The sequence below is a fragment of the Solea solea genome, chromosome 15 (assembly GCF_958295425.1).
Source record: "Solea solea chromosome 15, fSolSol10.1, whole genome shotgun sequence".
NCBI lineage: Eukaryota > Metazoa > Chordata > Actinopteri > Pleuronectiformes > Soleidae > Solea > Solea solea.
The window spans coordinates 25,742,885-25,748,509 of record NC_081148.1 but is presented as its reverse complement, the minus strand read 5'-3'; the positions used below and the strand labels follow the sequence as shown (position 1 = coordinate 25,748,509).

At 39.4% G+C, this 5,625-nt stretch overlaps 1 long non-coding RNA gene across 1 annotated transcript; it reads right to left on the bottom strand.

The window, feature by feature from the left end:
• Positions 1 to 2,953: 2,953 nt before the first annotated feature.
• LOC131473488 (uncharacterized) lies at positions 2,954 to 4,785 on the bottom strand. The gene is made up of 3 exons (XR_009242176.1): positions 4,637 to 4,785; positions 3,494 to 3,554; positions 2,954 to 3,232 (listed from the first exon to the last, which is right to left on the bottom strand). It is a non-coding gene; the product is annotated as an uncharacterized LOC131473488 (long non-coding RNA).
• Between the last annotated feature and the right edge of the window lie 840 nt (positions 4,786 to 5,625).

Genomic DNA, 5,625 nt, shown 5'->3' with positions numbered 1-5,625 from the left:
TGATGATTGACAGCGACTGACAGCCATCTTCCTCCTAAACACACTCCAGGTCCCGGTGCTCCCTCCCTCCCTCCTCTCCTCTCCCCCCCTCTCTCTCTCTCTCTCTCTCTCTCTCTCTCACACTCACACACTCCATCTTGTCTGTCACTGTCAGGGGACGTCGAGGAGACGCAGAGATAAAGAGAGCGATGTCATAAACTGGCACCTGTCATCTTGTTTTGTTTTGGTCAGGGCGCGCGGAACATCGTAAAGTTTTAAAAGACATTCTGAAGGATTTAGTTCTTCCGCAGCTTCACTGTGAGTCTCAGTGTTCACCGCCGTCGTTCACCGCCGTCCTCAAACCTGCTTCATATGTTTGTCTCTTTTGTTTAGTGCAGAAACCTGAGAAATGTGACACGTATAATCATTTGTACAATATGTGTATATATATACATATATGTATATATATATATTTATATATGTATATATATGTATATGTATATATACATATATGTATATATATATATATATTTATATATGTATATATGTATATATATGTATATATATATATATATATATATATATATGTATATATACATATATATATATATACATATATACATACCATTTCTTCCTCCAGTGTTTGGTCTGATCTGACAGATTTACACAACTTTTCTAAAACATAAATATTGTATTTTTAGCCTCAAGACTTCATGAAAAAATGAGCATTTTTGTTTTGTGCAGTTAAATGTTGTAATGTTTAGGTTTTGGAAAGATCGATGGACATTTTAAAGAGGAACTCTACAAGTTAGGTTGCTTTTTTGTTGGCTTATTCTCTTACGGAGCTCCCCCTACAGTTTGGGAGTACTTATTTTAACGTCTACCTCTTTGTCCTCCCTCCTTCCCTTCTCCTGACCATGTGCATTTGTTTTGATTTACAAGGTTCCTTGAATGCATCAGCAGCAGGTGTTTGGTCAGCGGGTGTCGTGACCTGATTTGTTCTGTGCCTGTGCGAAGTGTGACTACATCCTGTTACCGCTAATGGAAGTTGACAAACCAACTAACCAACTAACTTACCAACTAACTAACCAACTAACTAAGTCACGTCCTTCCTTGTTGTTCAATTCTCCGACAGTCGTTTCCTCCCCTGCTTCCTCCAACAACAGTTTTCTCTGCTTCTGTTTCGTGGGCTCTGCAGCGATGAACGTCTAAAATAATGCTGATGTTGACTTATAAGGCTGGTTTTCTGCTAACAGACAGTAGGGGGCAGTGGAGACAGCCTCCAGTCACAAACTGTAGACAGGAAGTTGCTAAAAAAGGACAAAACGTAAATAATAGTACGTATTTGCAAACAGGGAGTGACTTATTTTATGTCAAAATTCAACAGCACCATTAAGCTAGCAAGTTTGGAGTTTGACTGGATAAATGTGTCGTGTCTCCACCCGCCCCTGCTCTGCTGCTGTATACACACAAACGCTCCCTCAGTCACATCTGGATGAGTTTTGGGGTGGAGATAATGAACATCAACAAAGGTTACGTACAGCAGCTTTAATTCAAAGACAACAGTGGTAAAGACACCGGAGACACCAGAGACACCGGAGACACCGCCGTCCTCAGGTGCCGCCTCTCATTCTCCTAATGACAGTGAGGAGCTTTCAGCTGTGATTAGTCGACTCACAGAAGATGAAGAGAAATCATTTAGAGGAGGATCAGTGTGTGAGAAGGTCGAGTCTCCACGGGTTCAACCACCGAGACGCTGATGAAACACAGCAGCAACGACACGCACAAATCCAGGTGAGTGTGTGTGTGTGTGAGAAGAGAAGTGTTTATAATCAGATCAGCGTAGTTAAGATTTAGCTCGGATAACAGCGACGAGACAAAAGACAAAAGTCTGTCTGACAGTGAGATAAAGACGAGAAAATAATCACAATAACGAGAGAAGTTTGTGTTTGTCTCTGCAGGAAACCATTGTTGTGTTGACTTCCTGTGAGCAGCTGCAGACAGGAAGTTATGGAGCAGGATTACACAAACCCTTTGATGTCTTTGTCGCTCACTGGCTCACACTGTGTTCACTCACACGTCCATTTGTCTTGACACACTCACCGTGTCTTTGTTTTTCAGCAATGACCTTTATTGTGTTACCACACTTTTGACGTGTTCTGACTTTAATTTACTGTCAAAGCTGTCGTTTGTAACATTTAAATATAAATGAATCTGATTTTAGTCAGACTAAGACAAAAATGTCACGTTAACACATTAGTCAGACTATAATAGAGCTAGTCTTAGTGGGACTAACGTACCTGGATCATGTGATTCACGGTCTGTTTACACTTAGTCAGACTGGAGTCACACTTGTCCAAATGTCCTCCCTGGTCTTTGACCCTGAAGTAGAAGGAGACGATGTATAAACTGCAGGACTGTTGGTGGACAACGTGACAACCACAAGAGACATGTCCATCTAATTTGTCTCACCATTGACATGAACAGCAGGTCTCACTGTCCATCTCACGATCGTCCCACGTCCATCTGATCCTGGATCATCTCATAATCTCGGGTTTTCAGTCACATTATTTTCATACGAGAAGATAAAAAGTGTCTCTTATATAAATGTTTAAGTTTTATAAAATCAGTGATTCATTCCTTAAAAATAATCACTCAAATCTTGACACTGACACGTTTCTTCAGAAGGTTTTTTTGTTTTTGTTTATTTGTTATTCTGTAAAAGACGACGACTAATATTAAAGCAGAGAAACTGCACATGAATCAAGATTTCTCCTTCACACACTGAACTGAACTCAAGTGCCTTCTTCTTTCAAATCAATTGGTTTTTCTGTAACAGTCACTTTAGAACATGGTGTTCGTGGTATTTGTCTGGAAACACTAAGAAACCACTTTCACAGGGTTCAAACAAAGTGTACACGCTTTTTTTCTTTATTTTCCAACCAAAGACAAATCAGAGGCCGTGCTCTCTCTCTCTCTGTCTGTCTCTCTCTCTCTGTCTGTCTCTCTCTGTCTGTCTCTCTCTCTTTCTCTTAAACAGCCACTGATAATAACAACGCTGCCTTTTGCATCCATGAGAAATTTCCCATTATCTATTGATTCCGTCTCACCCTGTGTCTCGGTGACTTACGTCTCCCTCTAATTCCCATTACTGGGAACACTGTAGCCTTATCAACGGGGAACAATAAGCCACTTGTCAGCGCCGCAAGAAAATATAAGGAAGCATCTGCCCAGTGTGGAGGAACTCATGACTCTGTGGTACAAACGAAAATAAAGAAAATAATAAAAATAATAAAAATACTCTCTGTGACCTCCCTGTGATCTGATCATCAGGAGAAAAACGTCAGAGATTTCATTTGAGTTTCAGTTTGGTCTGTAAAAATGATCCTGAGTGGATTCATTTAACCTGTCTGTCTGTCTGTCTGTCTGTCTGTCTACAACGCTGAGTTAAAAACTCTAAAAACTAAAAAAAATTTTTAGATGACATAATTTATGTGAGTGAGAGTTCACTGACCTTTGCTGGAGCTTTGTTTCTTCCCTGTCCACGACTGAATGATCCACATCCCTCATCTTCACTGCAAGATAATTACATTTGTGACCGCACTATTGTTATCAGTCAATTTTAATTTAACATGTTTCCTTATGAGACGACACGTCACAGTCATTTTTTATCACTAACTACATATATATATATATTTTCTGCCTTACAAACAAAAGAAAACAAACAGAATGCTAGAGCTTGTTAGCGCAGACATTGTAAAAGCTTCTCTTAAACCATGACTGTGTAGTTTCACTAGCGGCACAAATTAGAGCCAAAGGAAGAAGATGAAAAAGAAAAATACTAAAAAAGCTAGCAGCTAGATAGATAGATGCTTAACTTGCTAGGGTAATTAGCTAAGTTGTTTAGATAGCTAGCTAAGTTGCTTAAATAACTAGTTAGATAACTAGCTACGTAGTTTAAATAACTAGTTAGATAACTAGCTAAATTGTTTAAATAACGAGTTAGATACTAGCTAAGTTGTTTAAATAACTAGTTAGATAACTAGCTAAGTTGCTTAAATAACTAGTTAGATAACTAGCTAAGTTGCTTAAATAACTAGTTTGATAACTAGCTAAGTTGATTAAATAACTAGTTAGATACTAGCTAAGTTGCTTAAATAACTAGTTAGATAACTAGCTAAGTTACTTAAATAACTAGTTAGATACTAGCTAAGTTGCTTAAAAAGTAGTTAGATAACTAGCTAAGTTGTTTAAATAACTAGTTAGATAACTAGCTAAGTTGTTTAAATAACTAGTTAGATAACTAGCTAAGTTACTTTAATAGCTTTAAAAGCTTAGTTTAAGCTACTTCAATTTTGTGTTATATGAAGCAAAGAAACTTGAAATTTAAGAAGCTGAAAATCAAATAATAATCGATTATTAGCTGCTGACCTCATTAATTGCATACTTTTCACACTATATAAACTAATGTTTGCACATTTATTTGAATTCCTCATCTTGAATAATACTGGCGGGTTTTTACAAGTACGTTAAAACTAAACACTAAGTACACGCACAAGTCTTTATTAAAAACAGAGCGAGCTCACAGCCTTTAATGACGCACAGGTGTGAGTTTAAAAGACAGCGTGGAGGACGACACACACACACACACACACACCTGCTCTTCTCTTGTCTTCCACGTCCACCAGCAGAGCCGTAAATCTGTCTCGGAGATGTGTGTCTGTCGATGATGGCGTCCCACCACCACTTCTTCTTTTCTTTTTTACCTTCCTCTTCCTGCTCTGTTATCTCCTTCCTCTCCCGCTATGTCTCCCTGCTCTTTAAGACAAAGGGTAATAAAGCTATAAATTGTGTGGTCTGCGGACGGTATGGACATTCTGTCTCGGAGACGCTGTAAGAACTGCCATAAAGCACCCTCAAAGTCATAGCTAAAGATTTACAGTTATTTAACATCCTCCTCTTCCTCTAAATCACAGTGATAAGAGAATGAAGTGATGGCTATAGGTTCTTTGTCCTTAGTCTATTGATTTCCCTCGCCCCTCAGAAGGATCCTGAACATTATAATTATTGAGCTCTGCAGTTTGATGCAGGTTTACAGAGTAGGAGCGGCGCCCTCGCTTCGATTCCAATGCTGTTAAAACAAAAGGCAACCATTTTTCAGTTCAGTAATGGGCTTCCAATTATGCTTCATTTACCTTGTTGGGCCAGAAAATGGTTTTCCCGATGTCTCGGTGCCATAAACAGCTTATTTGTGCGATGACAGACGTGAGTAACAGCTCAGTTCGTCTTAATCCCAGACTCTTACTTCCTTAATAAAACTAAAATAATACACAGACATGTGCGAGGGGGGTGGAGCGGCTCAGTGGTTAAGACCGGTACCCTGTGTGCAAAAGACTTCATGGTCGCAAGTTCAACTCCGCCCCTGGCAGGTTGTACTTAAGTTGCTTTGGATAAAAGCGTCTGCTAAATGACATGTAATGACATGTAATGACATGTATGAGGACAGTGGTGAAGTGTGCAGTTGGAGGAACGGGTGGGTTCAAAGGTGAAAGTGGGATTACATCAGGGATTAGCTCTGAGCACCTTCTTGTTTGCAAAGATTGATAGACGAGGTCAGGCCGAGTCTCTGTGGATCATGTTGTTTGC